The following is a 24,416-nucleotide window of genomic DNA, read 5'->3' as shown; positions in this document are numbered from 1 at the left end:
AATATCGGCACTGAACCTTCGACATACGAGAATGGCCTCCAGGTTAACAACTTCCAGAATGCTGACGTTTCTCGCCAGGTTGATGTAGGCTGGAGCCTGCCCTTCTTACAACAAATTCAAGTCACAACCTAGAGCTGCATTGGTGCACTGACAGTATCTATTCATAGTGTTTACATACATGTTAATTATGGCAAAAAGAACATTGAGGAGCTTTGTTCATGCATGTATGCTGTCCATGAATACAAGCTGGACATTCTGTCTGATTTTGTTAGTTACTATAAAACCTTAAAAAACAAGTTATTAAGAAAACAAAAGGTCATTGACCTAAAAACGTTAAGTCTGTTTCTCTTTCCACAGATGCTGCTTGACCTGAGTATTTCCAGCATTTTCTGTTTTTATATTAAAAAAACAAGTTTTGTTGCATGCAGTATTCATTCTCAGCATGTTCTCTCCCAAGATCATCAGTACTCCCACATATAGCTCCCTTAACCTCTCATCTATTTAGTGCCATCAAACTACCATTTACTCTCTGTATTTCCTCTCCCAAGATCATGCTGCACTCTTCATTCATCAGTTCCTGTCATCTACTGCTTCCATAAAGTTAACACTTGCGCTCTGCATCATTTCTCCCCACATCAGATTATATACACAGCAACAGCTCCTTTATTTATTTGCTGCTGTTACCTCTAACGCAGGAACTCAGCACAGAGTCTAATGAAAGTGAGGAATTTAAAGTAATTAATATCAGTAGAGAAAAAGTACTTGAGAAACTAATTGGACTAAAAGTTGATAAATCCCCTGGACCTGATGGTTTGCATCCGAGGGTTCTAAAAGAGGTGGCTGCAGAGATAGTGGATGCATTGGTTACGATCTTCCAAAATTCCCTAGATTCTAAAATGGTCCCAGCAGATTGGAAGGTAGCAAATGTAACCCCGCTATTCAAGAAAGGAGGGAGAGAGAAAACAGGGAACTACAGGCCAGTTAGCCTGACATCAGTTGTCGGGAAAATCCGTTATTAAGGAAGTGGTAACAGGGCACTTAGAATATCATAATATACTTAGGCAGAGTCAACATGGTTTTATGAAAGGGAAATCGTGTTTGACAAACCTACTAGAGTTTTGTGAGGATATAACTAGCAGGGTAGATAAAGGGGAACCATTGGATGTAGTATATTTGGATTTTTAAAAGACATTCGATAAGGTGCCACATAAAAGGTTGTTACACAAGACAGGGGCTCGTGGGGTTGGGGGTAACATTTTAGCATGGATAGAGGATTGGTTAACGGACAGAAAACAGAGTAGGGATAAACGGGTCATTTTCAGGATGGCAGGCTGTAACTAGTGGGGTGCCGCAAGGATCGGTGCTTGGGCCTCAGCTATTTACAATCTACGTTAATGACTTAGATGAAGGGACCGAGTGTAATGTATCCAAGTTTGCTGATGATACAAAGCTAGGTATGAAAGTAAGCTGTGAGGAGGACAAAATAGTCTGCAAAGGGATATAAACAAGTTAAATGAGTGGGCAAGAAGGTGGCAGATGGAGTATAATGTGGGGAAATGCGAGGTTATTCACTTTGGTAGGAAGAATAGAAAAACAGAATATTTTTTAAATGGTGAGAAACTATTAAATGTTGGTGTTCAGAGAGACTTGGGTGTCCTCGTACAAGAAACACAAAAAGTTAGTATGCAGGTACAGCAAGCAATTAGGAAAGCAAATGGAATGTTGGCCTTTATTGCAAGGGGATTGGTGTACAAGAGTAAGGAAGTCTTACTACAATTGTACAGGGCTTTGGTGAGGTCTCACCTGGAGTATTGTGTACAGTTTGGTCTCCTCATCTAAGGAAGGATATACTTGCCTTAGAGGCAGTGCAGCAAAGGTTCACTAGATTAATTCCTGGGATGAGAAGGTTGTCCTATCAGGCGAGGTTGAGTAGAATGGGCTTATACTCTCCGGAGTTTAGAAGAATGAGAGGTGATTTAATTGAAACATAAGATTATGAGGGTGCTTGACAGGGTAGATGCTGAGAGGTTGTTTCCCATGGCTAGAGAGTCTAGAACTAGGGGGCATAGTCGCAGGATAAGGGGTTGGCCATTTAAGGCTGAGATGAGGAGGAATTTCTTCACTCAAAGGGTTGTGAATATTTGGAATTCTCTACGCCAGAGGGCTGTGGACGCTGAGTCGTTGAATATATTCAAGGCTGAGATAGGCAGATTTCTGGACTCTAGGGGAATCAAGGGATATGAGAATTGGGCAGGAAAGTGGAGATGAGGTCGAAGATCAGTCGTGATCTGATTGAATAGCGGAGTAGGCTTGAGGGGCCATGTGGCCTATTCCTGCTCCTATTTCTCATGTTCTTATTACTTTTGCCCAGATCACCCTGTACTCTAGACATCAGCTCTCTTACTTTTCCAGTTGCTGTTGCACCTGTGTTGCTGTTTCTAAATAGCCTTTGTTCCTGCTTCTATCGATCTGATGTTGGCTGCACCTTTTGTGCATAAGACTTGCATTTATATAGCACCTTTCATGGTCTCAGGACGCCAAAAGGTTCTTTACAACCAATGAAGTAGTTTTGAAGTGTAGTCACTGTTGTAATGTAGGAAACGCGGTAGCCAATTTGCATACAACAAGACCCCACAAACAACAATGACCAGATTATCTGTTTTTAGTGATGTTGGTTGAGGGATAAATATTGGCTAGGACACCGGGGAGAACGTCCGCAGTTTTCTTCGAAATAGTGCCATGGGATCTTTTACGTCCACCTGAGAGGACACACAGGGCCTCGGTTTAACGTCTCATCTGAAAGAGGTTAAACCACGATGTGAGCAAAACACATCCGAAGAAAATTCAGTTAGAAAACTTTGTTTAAGTATTGGAGGCAAGAGAGATGATTATGTAATTTTGCACCACGATTGAATGGTTTTGGGGAAGAATGGGTAACAAGCTCTTGAAAATCTTACTGGGGTAGAAGGAAGAGCTCCTCTTAGATTACATTCATTAGTGTTCTTGGATAAGTTAAGATAAGGATGTTGGCTTTATTTATTTATCTATTATGTATTAAAATTCTTCCAACTGCAAGCACCTCATCACACTTACTGCTTCTGTCATGTGGAAGTAATGCCTGCTTCTAAATTACCCATAGTAATCTAAAACTTATGTAATGAATCTTACAACACCAGGTTATAGTCCAACAATTTTATTTTAAAATCACAAGCTTTCAGAGATTATCTCCTTCGTCAGGTGAATGAGTGAATGAGAGGTTCTCAAATCGCATATCTTATATTAGGCTGGGACACCATCACACCAGTCAAAGGTGTCGTTGGTGTTCAGACAGGTTAGCCACGGAAAACAGTAGGTCCCAGTATACTGAATACACAATGGGTCAAATTACACAAATTACCTTCGATCCAGACCTTCAAAGCATCCTACGTGCTCTCATCCCACATACTCCCTCCGTGGGAGACTTCTACTGCCTCCCAAAGATACACAAAGCCAACACACCTGGACGTCCTATCGTATCAGGCAACGGAACCCTGTGTGAGAACCTCTCTGGATACTTCGAGGGCATCCTGAAACCCATCGTACAGGGAACCCCCAGCTTCTGTCGCGACACTACAGACTTCCTACAAAAACTCAGCACCCACGGACCAGTTGAACCAGGAACACTTCTCACCACGATGGACGTCTCGGCACTCTACACCAGTATCCCCCACGATGACGGCATCGCTGCAACAGCCTCAGTACTCAACACCAACAACAACCAATCTCCAGACGCCATCCTACAACTCATCCGCTTCATCCTGGATCACAATGTCTTCACCTTCGATAACCAGTTCTTTACCCAAACACATGGAACGGCCATGGGGACCAAATTCGCACCCCAATACGCCAACATTTTCATGCACAAGTTCGAGCACGACTTCTTCACTGCACAGGACCTCCAACCAACGCTATACACCAGATACATAGACGACATTTTCTTCCTATGGACCCACGGCGAAGAATCACTGAAGAGACTACACGATAACATCAACAAGTTCCATCCCACCATCAAACTCACCATGGACTACTCCTCAGAATCGGTTTCTATCTTGGACACAGAAATCTCCATCAAAGACGGGCAACCTCACGATGCTCCACTTTTCCAGCTTCCACCCTAACCACGTCAAAGAGGCCATCCCCTATGGACAGGCCCTACGAATACACAGGATCTGCTCAGACGAGGAGGAACGCGATGGACACCTACAGACCCTGAAAGACGCCCTCGTAAGAACGGGATATGACCCTCGACTTGTTGATCGACAGTTCCGATGGGCCACAGCGAAGAATCGCATAGGCCTCCTCAGAAGACAAACACGGGACGCAACCAACAGAGTACCCTTCGTCGTCCAGTACTTCCCCGGAGCGGAGAAACTACGTCATGTTCTCCGCAGCCTTCAACATGTCATCGGTGACGACGAACACCTCGCTAAGGCCATCCCCACGCCTCCACTACTCGCCTTCAAACAGCCACCCAACCTCAAACAGACCATCGTTCGCAGCAAATTACCCAGCTTTCAGGAGAACAGCGTCCACCACACCACACAACCCTGCCACGGCAACCTCTGCAAGACATACCAGATCATCGACACAGATACCACCATCACACGAGAGGACACCACCCACCAGGTACATGGTTCATACTCCTGTGACTCGGCCAACGTTGTCTACCTCATACGTTGCAGGAAAGGATGCCCCGGAGCATGGTACATTGGCGAGACCATGCAGACACTGCGACAACGGATGAACGGACACCGCGCAACAATCGCCAGACAGGAGGGTTCCCTCCCAGCCGGGGAACACTTTAGCAGTCAAGGACATTCAGCCACCAATCTTCGGGTAAGCGTTCTCCAAGGCGGCCTTCAAGACACACGACAACGCAAAATCGTCGAGCAGAAATTGATAGCCAAGTTCCGCACCCATGAGGACGGCCTCAACCGGGATCTTGGGTTCATGTCACGCTACACGTAATCCCATCAGCAAGAAAAAAAAGTTATCTGTTTTTAATACAACTGGAAATTCTCTCTCTCTCTCAGTCTGTGTAATTTGACCCATTGTGTATTCAGTATACTGGGACCTACTGTTTTCCGTGGCTAACCTGTCTGAACACCAACGACACCTTTGATTGGTGTGATGGTGTCCCAGCCTAATATAAGATATGCGATTTGAGAACCTCTCATTCACTCATTCACCTGACGAAGGAGATAATCTCTGAAAGCTTGTGATTTTAAAATAAAATTGTTGGACTATAACCTGGTGTTGTAAGATTCCTTACATTTGTCCACCCCAGTCCATCACCGGCATCTCCACATCAATCTAAAACTTGCCTTTCATTCCTCCCAACACTAAGAGGTGCTGCTGCATTTCCCAACTCCTATACCTCTGCTGGCAAACCACGACAACTTGAAATTTAAACTTTAAATGCAGCCACCTGTCTCCCTCTTGCTTGCTTCCTCACCACATTCCTGACTTTTAAAATGGTAGCCTGCTGCAGCTGCCACTGTCAAATTTACAAAGGCAAAAATCATGCAACAGGAGTGAGAGGCAGAGTCCTTTCAGATAGCTCTTTTAGAGAGCTGGCACAGGTATGATGGGCAAATGACCTCCTTCTGTGCTGTAAAATTCATTAATTGAACTTAAATGTTGGCTGCATGCCCTACTTAAACTGCTTTCCCCCTTTAAAATCATGGTGTCTACGTCATCTTGCAAACAAAGGTTCTGATGAAGAATATTTATCATCTAAACATAAGGAAAGCTTCTCCCAATGATTAACTGGCAATGGCAGTATGTAACTGAACCATACAGGCAAGGAGGTCCCAGCTTCAGTTCTTGATCTGTGCTAAATTAGCTGATTTCAAACTAGATGGCAGCAGTGGCCTCAGTGTCCAAAGACAGAGCGGAGAAAATCAGCTAGAGTTCCCATTCCCTATTAATATCCATTGACCTCTGCTAGAAATATATGTGCAAGGACATCAGGTGAGGACAAGATCTGGTTTAGATGCAATACCCCCTGACCTGAATAGCCTACATGAACACAATGACTACTTGGGTGAGGTACTGGAGCATAACTGCCAACAGTGGAACAGTGCCCCTGCAGGAGTCAATGCCTTCAGGGAGATAGGGGAGAAAATTCAGTAAGCTTTGAGCACTTCCCTCATATTTCACATTCAGAGTTTTTAAAATTTGTGATTTTTGATTCCATTTTGATACCTGAAGCCTTTATCAATAGTGTAATGTAACTTCCCCCAAAAATTCAAAATAAGCCTTAAAACAAATTGTAACTGTACAATTGATGTTTCTATCACTAATTGAAAAGGAGTAAAACATTCTGGAAATAAGACACAGAAATAGAACATACTCTGGTCCATAAACTTAAAAAAAAATCACATCTGTAAATACGCAATATATACCCTATTCAGACTCCTCAAAATTACAGTCCTGTTATAAACTCTGCAGTAATTTGCAGTTGTTGTTTTCTACAAATACATAAAAATCTCTACAGTAATCTCACACATACTCTGCAAACAAAAACGTGTTGCACAGCTGATGACCCTTTCCCCAAATTAGGACAATATATTTGGAATTTTTTGTTTTCTTTTCCAAAGTAATTAAATAACTTTTCACACAAGAGTCCTGAAAATAACTTCCAGAACACATATACTCACAACACCAAAGAAAAATAGGGCTGTTACTACCGTAAGATAAAGAATCAACACACAAATCAAGAAACCATTATAACACATTAAGGATCGTACTCCTCAAACATTCATCATTTAGAGCCATCTCTGCTACTAAAATCAATCTGAATCAACAGCAGTATAAAAAAACAAAATCCCCACTACCTCAAGCCTCAATTTCCAGCTTCCCAAAATCTTCCTAATTTCCTACTCCCCCCAACCTTGGCAATGTATGCAGTAATTATCAGTCCATTTAAAAAAAAGTAATAATTCCATCAGGCATATGGATATGAGGCATGCGAGAGAGTTCATTCCAAAGAAAAGAAGCTCCAGGAAATTCCTGACAATTTTTTTATTTCTTGCAATATCCCATGAATGAATCCTATGAAATTTGGAATAATTAAGCAACCAAATATATAATACTCCTTCAGAACAATCAAGTAACAATGATTTCTTGTTCTGGAGGATCTGCCACATGGCATTTCATAAGAACACATCAAAGGGCTTAAAAAAAAAACATTGGATTGCCCATTTGCTTATGATTCTCCAGTAAACACCCCTGGCAGGGGAAGTCCAAGGATGCAATTTTCCATCAAAAAAGGCTACTGCTTGTGGAATAATTGAGACCTCCTCTTTCCCAGTGATTTTCCTTCAGCCAATTCCTCAGCTGGAACATGGTGACCTCAGCTAGAGAAATAACTTTGTGTTTTCTACCACATACATCATATCTTGACTGGGAGAGTCCCAATGTGGCTGCGACACTCCCAGTCAGGGTATGATATGGGTAGTGGAAAATATAAAACTACTTTCCTAGCTGAGTGCAAACTGTTTATGGACAACGATTCAACCCTTAAAGATAATCTGCTTTTGCAATAAGGCATTCAAGCTCTCTATCATTGGTACACTCCACTCAAGAATACTCAAATGTGCCACAGTTAAGCTCAAAATATATCATTGAGTACATCCACATGTCATAGAGTCATAGAGTTATACAGCACGGATAGAGGCCCTTCGGCCCCTCGTGTCCGCGCCGGCCATCAGCCCTGTCTACTCTAATCCCATATTCCAGCATTTGGTCCGTAGCCTTGTATGCTATGGCATTTCAAGTGCTCATCCAAATGCTTCTTGAATGTTGTGAGGGTTCCTGCCTCCACAACCCTTTCAGGCAGTGAGTTCCAGACTCCAACCACCCTCTGGGTGAAAAAGTTCTTTCTCAAATCCCCTCTAAACCTCCCGCCTTTTACCTTGAATCTATGTCCCCTTGTTATAGTACCCTCAACGAAGGGAAAAAGCTCCTCAGTATCCATCCTATCTGTGCCCCTCATAATTTTGTACACCTCAATCATGTCCCCCCTCAGCCTCCTCTGCTCCAAGGAAAACAAACCCAATCTTCCCAGTCTCTCTTCATAGCTGAAGCGCTCCAGCCCTGGTAACATCCTGGTGAATCTCCTCTGCACCCTCTCCAAAGCGATCACATCCTTCCTGTAGTGTGGCGACCAGAACTGCACACAGTACTCCAGCTGTGGCCTAACCAGTGTTTTATACAGCTCCATCATAACCTCCTTGCTCTTATATTCTATGCCTCGGCTAATAAAGGCAAGTATCCCATATGCCTTCTTTACCACCTTATCTACCTGTTCCGCCGCCTTCAGGGATCTGTGAACTTGCACACCAAGATCCCTCTGACCCTCTGTCTTGCCTAGGGTCCTCCCATTCATTGTGTATTCCCTTGCCTTGTTAGTCCCTCCAAAGTGCATCATCTCGCACTTTTCCGGGTTAAATTCCATTTGCCACTGTTCTGCCCATCTGACCAACCCATCTATATCGTCCTGCAGACTGAGGCTATCCTCCTCGCTATTTACCACCCTACCAATTTTTGTATCATCAGCAAACTTACTGATCATACCTTTTACATTCATATCCAAGTCATTAATGTAGACCACAAACAGCAAGGGACCCAGCACCGATCCCTGTGGTACCCCACTGGCCACAGGCTTCCAGTCACAAAAACAACCTTCGACCATCACCCTCTGCCTTCTGCCACTAAGCCAGTTTTGTATCCAAAGTGCCAAGGCACCCTGGATTCCATGTCCTTAGACCCAGCTGAAGTGCAGGGAACAGTCTAATTTTTGAATGTTTCATCCCGGTAATAATGTCTCATTTGTAAACAGCAGGGAAAAAAAAATCCACTAATATGGTTGCAAATCTCCACCGTAACTGTTAGAAACACCTTATAATAGCAAATTAAAAGGTTTGATAAATGAAGCACACCACCATGCTTCCATAGTACAGGAGTAGGTTTTGCATTTAAACCTGTTAAGTATGGGTTAAACTACAGAAGTGAGCCGCAAAAGCAATCAAATGCTGCCCTCATACTTAGTCAGTAATGATCATGATTTGATAATGATCAAAGCATCAGTAAAAAAAAAGCATTAAACAAAGCTAGCTCATTCCTGCTGGCTGTGCTGCACTGGTTCCCTTCAAAACTCAGCACTACTGCGCATGTGCAGCGGCTTCTATTATCGCATACGCTTAAATCAATTTAGTCGGGGCACTGAGGGAGGGGGATAAGGGGGGGGGGGGGGGGTTAGTCTTATGGGAATATGTAGACAGACAGATTTCTATGCACTAATGGACACCAAACTATGCTTCGGATTCTAGAGTGTCATAATGATTCCAGGTGTTATACTGGAGCAGCACTATACTACATCAATATCAGAACATCTTAAAAAAGCTGCCAAGATAAATCTACCTAACAGTACCATTTGCCAGGTAGATGGCCCAAGTGTGCGCATCACAAAGTTTCACATTTGTTGTTGGCCCATGTCAAGTGGCACACAGCCATACAGATGTTCCACTGCTTATCACACATGCCCATACACCAGCAGGAGACACACATCTGTGCTAAATGTTACAACTGACACCCTTCACATTTTTGAAGGGTTTCATACATAAAACCATTGTAAAATAGCCTACCTGCACGAAACTTATTGACTCACAGGATAGGTACAAAATGGCCACATAACAGCCATCAATCACCCCATGGCTAACACCAATGACCCCTCTATTTTGGGAAATGCAGCAGTGCACTAATATTGGCCAACCATGTCATGCTCCTGTAGATATTCAGTAGGAAAGGAGAGGATAGTGCTGATCATGCCAACCTGTGCAACTGGCAATGCCATCCTTTTGGTGCGGGCCAGCTGCAGGTGTCCTTGTAGCTCATGGCAGATTATCAACTGGTTTCATGCTGACCTGAGCTTGTGGAGCCATTCCTCAGTCACTGTCAGTTGTGTGTGCTGAGGCCTGCAGATATGGTTGGTAGCATAATGATAGGCACGGGTAGTCCAGTTTTGAAGCCAGCTGACCTGCCGGGCATGCATTGTTTCATGTTCAACCATGAAATGCTATATTTTGGGTTATTCAGAACCACTCCCCATCATTAATTTTAACTGGACTTGCTAACTACCAATGGATTTCTTCATTTGAGCCTTGTTGCTTCTTGAGCTCCTGTGAAAGTTTGCATTCCAATAGCTCCTTTTTCAGCTCCCCTGTTCTCCTTGAGTCTTATAAGCGTTTAAGTTATAGTTGGCTTTCTGGTGAATAAGCAGACAATGTGGCTATTTTAGGCTCCACATAAATATTTGGAAATTTTAAATTTTTGTAAAGAGCTGAAAAAAATCTCAAAAATGCTAATAAAAATTTGTATCAAAGTCAATAATAAAAAGGTAGTGTAAAACTAGGAAGTATAAAAAAGGCTAAAAAGCTTCTGAACCTTTATGATTATGAAGTTTCCCTTAAGTAGTTGACGAGCAAAGGGAGCGCCCAGTTTGATTGCCCAGTGTGATCTTATCGGAAGTAGACAGAAAAATCAAGATGGATTCATTTAAATACATTGCAATATTTAAATGAAGCTATGAGTCATTTCTGGCGAGACAAGTTTGGGCCAGTCTAAAAAGCCTGTGGAAAACCTCACTCTGCCAAAGTGGACCAAATGCAGCTATATGTACCTGAGCAAGATTCTTCAGTTCGCTAGCACCTGCTCTGCTCTGGCGCCACTGAATGCAGCGACTGGAAAACATACCCTCAAGAAAGGACATTGAAGAAAATTGGTGTTAAAAATTAAGTAAAATAAAATATGAGCTTCCATACGTGACATATTTTTGTTCCTCGAGAAGGCGGCAGTGTGTAACCACCCACCTCCTTCTGGAATGCACGTTTGCAAAGAAAGTCTGGAGATACGCGTTGTTTTTTGTCGAGGCTTATCCCAGGCAGCTCCATAACACAGAATCCTGTGCTCTACAGTATTCCCAGGGACAAAAATCAACTGCTGCTGGAAGGCTATCAACTTGATTTGTCCCTTAAGTTGCTGGTCTTCCAGAGCAAGGCGCTGTCTGAGACCAAGTGTTGCTGACTGGCACATTCCAGGACTATGTGCTAAGATGCACTGATGCTTGGCGCAGATGGGAAAAATGGGGAACAGCTACAACCTAAGGCTATCTCGCTACTTTATTTGTGTACAGAGCCTGAATGCAATGTTAAATTCTCAGTTTGAATGTTTACAAAAGAACTGAATTTTTAAGGTGAACATAAACCTCTGGAAACTGTGTACCTCCAATGTACATGTAGCACCGTCCGAACATTTTGGCTAGAAACCGTGCAACTCAACATAATTTCAGCATTCTTTCAAGTGTAATGTTGTGGATAGAAACGAACACTAATGGGTACCTCAATGTAAACGTAGCATCCTTTGAAGTGCCCCGTCTGAATACAAGTGAATGTTTTAATACCAACACTACCTTGAATGATGTCCTGTACCTCAAAGTGTCTTTGAATTTTGATTCCAACCGTACAATATACAAAATGTCATTTGGACCGCGCTTATATATATTTTGCTTTATTTATGAATAAAGTTAATAAATTTGGTCTGTAAGCTGAGAGACAGACAGATAGATATCTGTTTTCTATATTATGAGAAAGAAAATATTTTACCCAAGCATTTGATCTGGTGTGTTTTACATTAGAAAAAGAGTTAAGTGTAGCAGAATGCACTGAAGGCAAAGTAAATATATTAAAAAATTACACAGGCAACAATTTATATTTCAACAGGTTGCTAAAGAAAGTGGAGCAAAAGTAAACTAATTAAGGACATTTATCATGGTCACATTGCTTTAAAATGGTACCTAAAGATTTTGACTTTAAAAAGAAAAAATTAGATTTAAATTAATCCCTGAAGGGATTTCAATACAGCAAACTTTAAACAATGTTGAATTAGATATGCTATCAATCAAGGAAGTTACTCAATTATGCGTTGCTGTAGCATGTTGGTTAATTCAAATGTGGTTTCCCAGAAAAATTAGAGTGGGAAGTTCACATAAATAAAAGTCCCACACAATTCTGGCATCTTTATCTTTTACTTTCAATTGCTTAAACTAAGCATTTGTCTTATAAAGAGTACTCGGGCACATTCATGCCAAAATCCTGATTTCACAGAATCTTCTGCAGAATGGATATGGGGGAGGGGTTGTGTTGAATGTCCAGGCAAGAAGAATTTGGCAATCTAAGCTTCTCCAATGAAGCATGAATACCTGCTTCAGCCACATTGCTTGTTGCTATCTCAATAACAAGTCTTTGACAGACTTGCACGTGTGGTTTCCAGAGCAATTGGATATGCTTAGTGAAATATTTCATGACCTGCAAGTAATGTGGATGACCTCAGGTCATCAGAGGTCAAGAGCACCATCAGAATTCTTTAATTTATTAACTTTTTTTCCTCTTGTGATTGTTAACTTGCTTATACACAGATGTGGGTCAGTCAGATAAGAGAGAATGACATCAGGAAGAATATTTCCCCCAAAATTATCTTTCTTTCAATGTTCTACACCTGTTTTAATAAAAGTGACATCTTACACAAATTACATAGAACATTACTACTTAACAAGTGTTAAATACAGCTTTCGTTCCCTAAACCAGATGTTTCAGACACAAGATTGAAAGACAGAGAAAAAAAAGTTAAAGGAGAACCTCGTGAGAGAGAAGGCTGGATGGGCTTGAAGGCATGGAAATATCTTCAACGTAAAGTACCTCCCATAAAGACGGGTGGGATATCATTTATCTCCCTTTCACACCCACTTCCTTCCCTCCACTCCAATCCGTATTGGATGGTCAATCTTTGGCCAGTTGCTTTTTAAATAGACAGATGTGTTATCCTTCTTGATCCTGTCACAACTCTTTTGAAAAGTTTGATACTATCCAGGACTGGAATCATGGTGGATGCTGAATTTATTTTCATCTTACATTTAGAACTGGGAAGCAAACTGGTCCCAACACCCACATCAAAATTGCAGTAATGAGAGGAGGCTGAAATGGACCCTGAATTGTTATCCAAGTGGGTTTACTCTGTCCAGGAGATATGAAAGACAGATCTCCAGCAACTTGATTTTTGATAATACAAATAAAATACAGCATTTGCTCTTAGAGCGGGTGAAGGAAACGAGACATAAAAAATGCTTATTTTTGCCCCACTAATTTTCTGCTGTGTATCTTTATATATCAGTACATTCATTGAAACTATTTCTCCCACTCAGTTTGTGGCTAAGATATCACATTACTTATGGTAGCGAATGACAATTTTTAGTGCACTTACTTCAACTTAGTCCCAGGATGAAATCTACCACAGAGGGAGCATTCAATTCTGATGGGATCAATTACAACCACTAAATTCACAGAGTTTGTGCTTCGTAAATCAGATCTATGCAGATATCGGATCTATTCCAGTCAACAACTGCCAAAATAAACAGTGTATAAAGGTGATGAGACCATTGCTAGCGATATGAAGGAAGCTGAGAAGCATTCAGTAACCATTGGGAGTAAGGATATGCCTTAGGGCCCTAGAAGGGAAAATGGGTCACGGTCATACAAGCAGTCCACATGTGCCAGTTAGACAATATGCAATGCAGTATTCCAATATATACATTCAGTTGTCTCCTAGCCAATACCATTTGCTGGCAATACAATGTTTCACTACATCATTTAGTTGTTCTGGCCAAGCCTGTATGCTGAACTGTAGAACAGTAATCACTCAGGTCCAGATTTATGTCGGCAAGTAGGCAGGATGGCTTCCAATACAATAACATACGAAATGAAATTTTAATTTATTGTTTCTTACTAATGAATTTAGCAATGCTTTGGGGCTAGCAGATATACTATCATATTTATTTATCCCTTTGTGGTATGTAGTATTCAAAATTTGGAGGAGAGGAGATGACGGTCAGGATTCTCGATCATTGTCTGTAACTATAGTACGTGAACAGAATCAAGCCTCCATGTGATGCCCTTCATGGTCAACAGGCTGCTCTCACTTACTGTTTGAGCATACACATGAAGAAATGCCACCTGGGTGTGGAACCAAAGGGCTGTCAGTGCCATGGGATCATAACCCAGAAAGAATCAGCATCTTCAGGACAGAAGGAAAGAAAATTAGTATGAGTACTTCAACTTTTCAAAATAAGAAAATGAGTCTTTAAAATTTTGATCAATAATAAATAAGCAACAGAAGAAGTTATACTGAGCAAAGAGATAAGTAATAAGAAAGCCAAATGGATAATTACTGTACCGTTATCTGACTTTTCCATCTTGTTTCAAAGAAGTTAATTAAAAGTCAAATATTGCAACATTAATTGTGTTTTTTGGGGTGAAGGAGGAAGCAACATAGCATTGTGGACGACCGGCTTGAGAGACTGGTAAATATCCTTTGACTGCCAGGTGATTTCCAGAAGTGAATCTACTTGGAGTGGAAAGCCAGATCCCAGAAACATGCCAGATCCCAGAACAGCAGTGTTGGGATGATATTTTTGTTACCCCCAGTTGACATCTCACATTACCAGATCAGTTGCCTGTCAAAACCAGAGTTGTTCTTGGAGTGATGTTTTAACTTTTGTTGCACAATAAAACTGAAATGCTATTGGCACTAACCAGCCCATACTTAAACTCAAATATTCAGAACTTCCCCCATAAAATATAACTTTATATTTGATTTCCTGACAAAGGGCTGGGTTCTTACCTTTAGTATACAACTCTCGTAATATTCTATTACAAATATTAGAAATGAAAGGAAATAACTTTGACCTGAGAAATCAGATTTTTCTTTGGCTATGGATAGGGCACTACATATGGTTAGATTTCATAGCTGAAAATCATTTACAGCAATTAAGGTTAGATTTATGCATTTTCCTGTAACGCGTTCCTAAATAAAAAATGTATTTTTAGGAACTCAGATACCCATTACAATTCACACTAATATACATATATTAAAAACAAAATTAACAGTTATGCATCATTCATTCATAAAATGTTCAGTACTTAGGGAGTTATAAAATTAGTTACCATATTAGTTAGAAAAGGGCAAGGATTATGGTGCAATTACTGACTGCTCACCGAAAGTATCTATTCAACAAGAATATGTTATTAATAGGGTTGTCAAACAGTGGGATGTGTCTCAAAGGCATTTGATTACAAGTTAAAACAGGCTATTCAAACTCTATATAACTCATTGGTAATGTCACATTTAGACTACTGCATGCAATTTTGGACACCCTGCTTTCAAAAGCACCTTCAGACATTAGAAAGGGCCTATGGAAGAGCCAAAAGGATGATTCCAGGATTTTACCTCTAAGCTACGAAGAGGTCCTCATGGAACTAACTTGTATAGATTGGGGGAAAAACATTGAGATGGGGCAGGTCTGTAAAATGTTGAGAAGCATAAATAATAGATCAACTGGGTTATTTAGAGTGAATTGGAGTGCAGAACCAGGAAGACAAAATCAAAACGCCACAAGCAAACAAGAGGTTAGAATATATTTTTCTCCTACAAACTAATATCTGTTGAAAAGACTACTACAAAGTTGTTGCTAATTCAATTAATTTCTTCAAAAGAAACAGCAGGATAAATACCTAAGAACAGAATTTTGGTAATAAGGGATGTGTATGGACGCAGATGATAGAATGTTCTATTATACAATACAGTTTCAGTGCAGAGAATATGGAAATGTCATCAGCAGAAACCAACTGGACGGGGTTAAATCACATAGGCTGGAAGATTAGTTTAACATCCTGGAGTTTTGCTCAATTTTCTTCTGGGTTAGAAAGAAATTTCCCTTCGGAGATTAATAAATTACTTAAATACTAGTCAGTCTTCAATACTGTTGCATATGGGGAGTTAAGATTAAGTTAGTCTTCAGGTGAAGCAGGATTAAAGGATGGGGGAAATATTTGGGCTGGGGTATGCAGACATACTTCAGTCTCCATTTTAAAGTCATATTCAGTATATCCTCATCACTTTGTAATTACACTTCTCAGCCAGTGGTGCCACTAATGCACCTCCTATCGGGGGAGGGTGTAATTACAGCATGATAAATTTACATTATAAATGCAGATATAGGAATTTATATTGAAAAATGTTGACAGGAAGTGCATGCAGATACAAGGTTTTTAATATATTATGGATAGTCCATGAAAGGTTAGATTGTAAATGGTCTGTGAAAGAAATTTGCTTGGTGGGTTCATTCTTAATTTACTTTTAATGCTGTGACAGAAAAAACTATTTTACAAAATTCATTACATTTGATGCACCAAAAAGCTATGGTAAATTGTACCAGTTTTTGAGTGAAAGAACTTTCGTCAAGTGAAACATATCATTGCCTCCCCTTTTTAAAGAGAGCATATCACAAGGATTTCAGGAAGGGTGGGGGGGGGGGGGGGTAAACTGAAAATAAGGCTCAATAAAAGAGGTCTGTAAAATACCAAGTCAACGAACGGCAGCTAGTTAGTGTAATGTCAGTCATAATTATTTCAAGTCTACTTTAGCAACCAGTTGCCTGCCCTGATTTCTTAATGTTTTCTGTCCCCAAAACGTCTTCATAAAAATATTGTCAAAAAGTGGCCGTTTCAATCGCACCATCCAACTATGGTTCACACATCAAAAGAAATCTCAAATACCATTTGACTTGCCATGTCAGCCACAGTCCAACTAAATGAAGAAAGCATCTAAACTAGATCTAGCAGAATGAGGGATTATGTTGCATGGTTACTCATTGCAACAAAATTATAGACAAGTCAATTATCACATCCACATTCCAAAGAATCTGCTAACAAGCCTCTCCTTTTGACCAATGTTATCTGCCCATGGTCACCCTTCTATTCGGAAAGTCCCATAAATAGTCTCACCATCTCAGTTTCATTTTCTGTGCAGTCCTTTCCCAGCTAGAATTTATTCTATTGTCCATTGCAAATATGCAATTTGTTAATATAAAACCTAGAAAATAGGAGCAAGAGTAGGCCATTTGGCCCTTCGGGCCTGCTCCGCCATTCAAAATGAACATGTCTGAACGTCTAACTCAGTACCCTGTTCTCGCTTTTCCCCATATCCCTTGATCCCTTTAGCATTAAGAAATATATTTATCTCCTTCTTGAATACATCGAATGACTTGGCCTCCATTGCCTTCTGTGGTAGAGAATTCCACAGGTTCACCACCCTCCGAGTGAAGAAATTTTTCATCTCGGTTCTAAATGGCATACCCCATATCCTGAGACTGTGACCCCTGGTTATGGATTCCCCATCCACCGGGAACATCCTCCCTGCATCTAGTCTGTCTAGTCCCGTTAGAATTTTATATGTTTCGATGAGATCACCTCTCATTCTTCTAAACTCTAGTGAATATAGGCCTAGTCGACCCAATCTATCCTCATACGACAGTCCTGCCATCCCAGGAATCAGTCTGGTAAACCTTCGTTGCACACCCTCCGTGGCAAGGGCATCCTTCCTCAAATAAGGAGACCAAAACTGCACACAATACTCCAGATGTGGTCTCATCAAGGCCCTGTACAACTGCAGTAAGACATCCCGGTTCCTGCACTCAAATCCTCTTGCAATGAACGCCAACATATCATTCGCCTTCCTAACTGCTTGCTGTACCTGAATGCTCGCTTTCAGCGACTGGTGTACAAGGACACCCAGGTCTCGTTGTACCTCCCCTTTTCCCAATCTATCACCATTCAGATAATAATCTGTCTTACTGTTTTTACAACCAAAGTGGATAACCTCACATTTATCCACGTTATACTGCATGTTGTTGCCCACTCACCCAACTTGTCTAAATCACATTGAAGCCTCTTTGCATCCTCCTCACAGCTCACATTCCACCCCAGCTTTGTGTCATCTGCAAACTTGGAAATGTTACATTTAGTTCCCTCATCCAAATCATTGATATATATTGTGAATAGCTGGGGCCCAAGCACTGATCCCTGTGGTATTCCACTAGTCATTGCCTGCCATCCGGAAAATGACCCGTTTATTCCTACTCTGTTTCCTGTCTGTCAACCAATTCTCAATCCATGCCGGTATATTCCCCCCAATCCCATGTGCTACATATTACAGAAAATAAGCTTCCTACAGCTTTGCATCAATAAATTCAGACTTTGAATTTCACATCCGTGCAAGTCAGGCATTCTGGCTGTTTAAAAAAAATTAAAAGGATGATATTTGCAGATTCAAGTGGCAAGTGAAAAAGACTGCTGGTTTTAGAATGAATGTCTGCTGCTATAACCTGTGATATTCTATGCATATAAACAAGAGGGTTGTGCAAAATGCACTATATAAAAAAGCATTTGGACAGTTACATGGGTAAGATGGGTATAGAGGGATATGGGCCAAGTGCAGGCAATTGGGACTAGCTTAGTGGTATAAACTGGGCGACATGGACATGTTGGGCCGAAGGGCCTGTTTCCATGTTGTAAACCTCTATGATTCTATAGATATTGCACCATCATTTTGCAAATCTCAGAAAAGGCATTTCATGGCAAACCCTGGAATTAATTAAGATGGATGCCGCAATGGGGGAATTGTAGGTTTTTCTGAACACATGAACTAAAATAAGTGAATGGCCTTCTTTTTCCATATTTATCTTGTGATCCTGTGAATTATTAACTGCTTGGCCAATCATACTGCTTAATCAATGTATTATGTGCAATTTTATTTCACAATTTACTTCATTCACCATATTGGAAGTTTCCATATCATTTGAAACATTTAGCACATATATATTTTTATAAGATTTTATTTGCATAAGGGGCTTATGATCACTACAGGAGTCTGAATACACTGTAGACTAACTTTCCTTGGTAAATTCTATACAAGCTTCCCTAATGATTCAGCAAGTTCATCTAGTGAGCAGATGAGTCACATAGACCAGGTTTGATCACTGGTCTGCACTGAGTTCAGGTGCAGCAATGGTAAGGCACAAGTGACATCAACAGCCCTGGGTTAAGGAGGTGAAAATCAGTCCTTACTCTGCTCCTGATCACTACCTAGGAATTGATGGAAATGAACCATGGATCAAGGCAGACTGGGCTCAGATGTGGTGGCCTTCCCCCTCCATAATGAATAGTCTGCCAACACTCAATGTAAAGGGTCACGAACATCCATTTGGGTATATTACCAGAGGGTCCTCAGCACCCATGGAGTGCTACTGCAGCAAGAAATCTATGCCATCAGCCTTTGGGAAAGGGAGGAGAGAAAAAAATCTATTAGAAAACTTTTGTAACTAGTCATGTTTCTTCTAGGGAGTACATTTTAAAATAAACTGCTTCTTTGCTGGGTCCCCAAAAAAGCTTTAAAACTAGAAAAGCTTCATATAATTTTGCTAGCATGACTACAACCTTTCTAAGAACACCTCCAAGAACAATTTCTGCTTTGCTGGATAAACATTTGCCAGTAGACATTCCACATAAAGTGCACTGGATCATTCACAAACCAGCCAAGCTGGCTAACAGCACAGCATGCTTAATCAAACAGTAATTACTTACAACAGCAAGATACAGTAAGCACTGGAGGCAGTATTTTCCTACTCTCCTCTATCTGCTATTTATAAAAACTACTCCTTTACTGATTCTTAAAATGATATAACTTATTTATTAAAAAAGGAAACAAAGATACATCTCCCTCAATGCAAAATTAGATTTTTGCATGCAACAATTAAAATATCCGGTACTATTAAAACTCAGCTGATTTCTCCTACTTAAAAATACCCATCCACATTGATAGATCTTATGTACAGTAAAACATTAAAATTTAGAATTTTGACTAATGTATAAAAAGGATCTAATATGGAAAAATAAGAAAAGTCTAGCAAATTATAGCCAGCCAGGATTAACAGGACTGGAATGCATCTATAACTCATTAAGATTGATACAGATATGGAGAAAACAAACAAAAATCTAATTTCAAAAGCAAAACACTGCAGATGCTGGAAATCTGAAATAAAATTAGAAAATGCTGGAAATACTCAGCAAGTCAGGCAGCATCTGTGGAGAAAGAAACGGTTAATATTTCAGGTCGATGACCTTTCGTCAGAACTGGAAGAAGCTGAAGATTAAACAGTTTTTAAGCAAGAACAGAGCCAGGGAAAGTGGGGGAGGGGAGGAAAGAAAAAAAAGGGAAGGTCTGTGATAGGGTGGAGGACAGGAATGATTCAATGACAAAAGGGATGATGGTGCAAGGCAAGGAGGGTGGTAATGGAACAAGTTATGAAACAAAAGATGGATCCAGAGGAGCTGTAAATGGCAAGATCAGAACCATTAGCAGCAGTTGCTGTCTGAAAAAATGGGAGCAGTGGTTATGATCTGAAGTTGTTGAAATCAATGTTGAGTCCAGAAGGTTGTAAAGTGCCTAATCGAAAGATGAGGTGCTGATCTCGAGCTTCCGTTGAACTTCACTGGAACAGTGTAAGAGGCCGAGGACAGAGAGGTCAGAGTGGGAGCGAGGAATTAAAATGGCAAGCAACCGGCAGGTCAGGGTCACGCTTGCGGACTGAGCGGAGGTGTTCAGTAAAGTGATCACCCAATCTGCGTTTGGTCTCCCCAACGTAGGGAAGACCACATTTTGAGCAGCGAATACAGTATACTAAATTGAAAGTAATACAAGTAAATCGCTGTTTCACCTGGAAGGAGTGTTTGGGGCCCTGGACGGTGGGAAGGGAAGTGGTGAAAGGGCGGGTGTTGCATCTCCTCTGCTTGCATGGGAAGGTGCCATGGGGAGGAGAGCGGGTGTTGGGGGTGATGAAAGAGTGGTCTATTTTTCCAGGGAAGCTACTGCAAAGGATACCTAATTTATAGGACCACAAGGTTTATTGCCTAGAGTACCTGTAATCAACAAATGCTCAATACAGCCAATGATAAGAGGGTTGCAGTAAGTCATTTTCATCAATTTAAAACCAAATTATTGCAGATTTAGAAGCAGACCTATCAACAAACTGCTTACTGCAGCAAGATTTGGAACATAATAATTACATGGATTTGAACAGGTTGTAAGATTATAAAACACCAAAGGAAGAATAATTACTGAACTGTATTTAACTAAACCATACTAATTCCCTTGTTTTTTCTTTGAAGTTTATCTTTACATAAATATTAAAAGCTGCATTGTCCAATGGTGTGGGAGAGGAACATGGCCCTTTGAGTGCTTTGCATTAACTGCATTTTCTTTTGCTGCTGCTGCTGAACTGTGGTCCAGACTTCCTTTTAACTGAGGCAGTTTACAATATGAATAAGTCTTGCATAGCAAAGAAAAAATCATAAATGATCTCCAGTGACAGAACAGTGCTACAGGAATAAAATAACTATTTATGTTCCATCAAAGAATGAGGAAGACCTCACCCAATTCAGGAAGCATAATGTCAATCCTCATTTGTTTATCCTCAACATTCATTATAATGCTGTAGTAAACCAGTTCATTAGAATCTGATCTTAAGGCTCATCTTAGAACCAATACAGAGTGCACTTCTTTGGAAAGTAATTTGAATACTGTCAGACAGCTCTGTCCCACATGGTTGCCAGACATTGACCCACAAGGTAAGTTTGATTTGGCTAGAATAAACTTTTACTTTACCAATCTTGACCTGCCAAATAGTAAATACATGTACTGTACTACCAAATGTCAACATGCTGGTTGGAAATTAGATTACTAAGGTTCTATCAAATAAAGCATGCACAAAGATTTAAGCCATTTCCTAGTGATGTTGGGACAACCCTTCAGTAAGATAGCGAAATATGCAATCAAATTCCAATGGATGTGGGTAACAAATACAATTGTGGCACTATACCGGTTGGAAAGATTCTGGCAATAGTTTTATATGTGGCAAAAGAATGGTCTAAATAATCAACATAGTGAGCTTTAATTAACGTGCAGAAATGGGAACTAAATGTGAGTGTTTTGAAAGCATGCAACTTTGTTGCAAAATCATAGGCTCAAAAGGAGCAAATAAAATTTTGGGGAGAACAAGTAAAATCCTATTGTAGTCTCTACATCGGGGAGACCAAACACACATTGGATGACTGCTTTACCGAACATCTCTCCTTTCTTCACAAGCATAATCCTGGCCTTCCTGTTGCTCATCACTTCAATAATCCTCCCATTCCCACTTCCACCCCAACTGTTTTGTCTTTAACCTCCGATACTAACCAGCTAAGTTGAACATAAACTTCAGGAACATTTTTGTTAAGAATTCTGAAGTCTTTTAACTTTGATCATTTGCTTTAAGCTGATTCCTAATGATATTAGGATAACCATTTGACAATTAACACAGTGAAATATGCAATTCTGGGCCCTGCACTCTGCTATGCTTTGCCAGTTTCTCATGCTTCCCATCTGCTTATCTATACTCTGTGTCTTGTATATATCTTTTATTTCTTTAATTTCGCTCATTATGCCTCCTTTTGTCTAATGCGCATCTCTCTTCTGCCATTTAACCACTTGCTGTTCTCCACCAAAGCACTTTACATGTCATTCTATTTATTTTCCTTATGTGTCTGGTCCGTGACTGTCTCCCCTCCCCTTGTACCTTTTCTACTTAATTCCTGTACATCTGTAATATCTATCAGTTCTGAAATGTTGTCTTGTATTCTCGACAGGTGCTGCCTTCAAGTGATTATCTAACTCTGCTTAAATGCAGGAATCAGCTTCAATAGCCACTTATTATGGTAGAGAATACATCACCACAACAATTTTGCATGTAAAAATGTTCTTCTAACCGCCCCCTTTATGCATTTGGCACTCAGCCTAAATTTATGAACTCTTGTTATCAATTCGCCAACCAGTAGAAAATAATCTTCCACTATTTCCCCCGCTCCATGGAGAGTTTTACCAAGTAAGGCATATTTCCATTCTATATATCCACCCCCCCCACCCCCACCAAAACATACCACTTCACATTTATGTTTGTTGAAACTGCAATAACTATATAGCTGCCCTCTCCTCCAACTGTTCATGCCCTTCTGCAGTCTCCTACGTTGTTCTTTAGCCAGCCATGTAAACAATCTGGCATCAGCAGCAAATTCTGACATTCTTTTATGCCAGTGCCTGAATCATTTAGGTATATTAAGGAGAGGAGCCCCAACACAGATTCCTGGGGCACAGCACTAGCTAAATCTTGCCAATTGGAGAAAGTGTCATTTATCTGGATCACAGAAAGGTTACAGCACAGAAGAAGGCCATTTGGCCCATCGAGCCCACGCCGGCTCTATGCAAGAGCAATCCAGCTAGTCCCACTCCCCCGCCGTATCCCCGTAGCCCTGCAAATTTTTGCCTTTCAAATGCTTATCCAGTTCCCTTTTGAAGGCCATGATTGTATCTGCCTCCACCACCCCCTCGAGCAGTGCATTCCAGATCCTAACCACTCGCTGTATAACTACACTGTTATCTATCTTTCAGCCATCTGTCTATCAATGAATCATAATTTTATACACCTCAATTAAATCTCCCCTCAGCCTCCTCTGTTCCAAAGAAAACAACCCCAGTCTATCCAATCTTTCCTCATAGCTGAAGTTCTCCAGTCCTGGCAACATCCTAGTAAATCTCATCTGTACCCTCTCTAGTGCAATCACATCTTTCCTGTAACCAGAACTGTGTGCAGTACTCTAGCTGTGGCCTCACTAGTGTTTTATACAGTTCTAGCATAACCTCCGTGCTCTTATATTTCATGCCTTGGCTAAAAGGAAAGTATCCCGTATTCCTTCTTAACCACCTTATCTACCTGTCCTGCTACCTTCAGGGATCTGTGGACATGCACTCCAAGGTCAGTATCCTACCATTTATTGTGTATTCCCTTGCCTTGTTTGCCTTCCTTAAATGCATTACCTCACATTTCTCTGGATTGAATTTGCCACTTTTCTGCCCAACTGACCAGTCCGTTGCTATCTTCTTGCAGTCTACAGCTTTCTTCCTCATTATCAACCACACGGCCAATTTTTGTATCGATGCTGCCACTTTACCTTTAATACCACAGGCCTTAATCCTTATAAGTCTCTTATGTGACACTTTATCAAATACTTTTTGAATATCCAAATATATCATGTACATTCCCTTGGTTATTTACTCAAAGAATATGATTAAATTTGTTTAACATGACACGCCCATTGAAAATCCACGTTAACTGCCCTGGTTTAGCCTATATCTTTATAAGTATTCACTGTGACCCCTCATTATGATCTCTAGCAGTTTTCCTACAACAAATGAATAGGGGTGTAATAGATTGCCTTTTCAAGATACTGACTTCTAGGCACCTCAATTATGAACCTCAAGTAGGGGATATAGATTATTCCACCCACAGAGATGGATGGTCAAAGTGATTCCTAGGTAAACCCTGATAAAGC

At 40.7% G+C, this 24,416-nt stretch overlaps 1 protein-coding gene and 1 long non-coding RNA gene across 2 annotated transcripts in view; both read right to left on the bottom strand.

Annotated features, from left to right (window-relative positions):
- ndufs4 (NADH:ubiquinone oxidoreductase subunit S4) overlaps positions 1–24,416 on the bottom strand; it is a 131,809-nt gene that overhangs the window by 55,437 nt on the left and 51,956 nt on the right. The window lies entirely within an intron of this gene.
- LOC137322728 (uncharacterized) lies at positions 13,366–19,265 on the bottom strand. The gene is made up of 3 exons (XR_010963222.1): positions 19,208–19,265; positions 14,079–14,169; positions 13,366–13,497 (listed from the first exon to the last, which is right to left on the bottom strand). It is a non-coding gene; the product is annotated as an uncharacterized lncRNA (long non-coding RNA).

Source organism: Heptranchias perlo, chromosome 1, assembly GCF_035084215.1.
Source record: "Heptranchias perlo isolate sHepPer1 chromosome 1, sHepPer1.hap1, whole genome shotgun sequence".
NCBI lineage: Eukaryota > Metazoa > Chordata > Chondrichthyes > Hexanchiformes > Hexanchidae > Heptranchias > Heptranchias perlo.
This window is presented reverse-complemented; position numbering and strand designations above follow the sequence as displayed.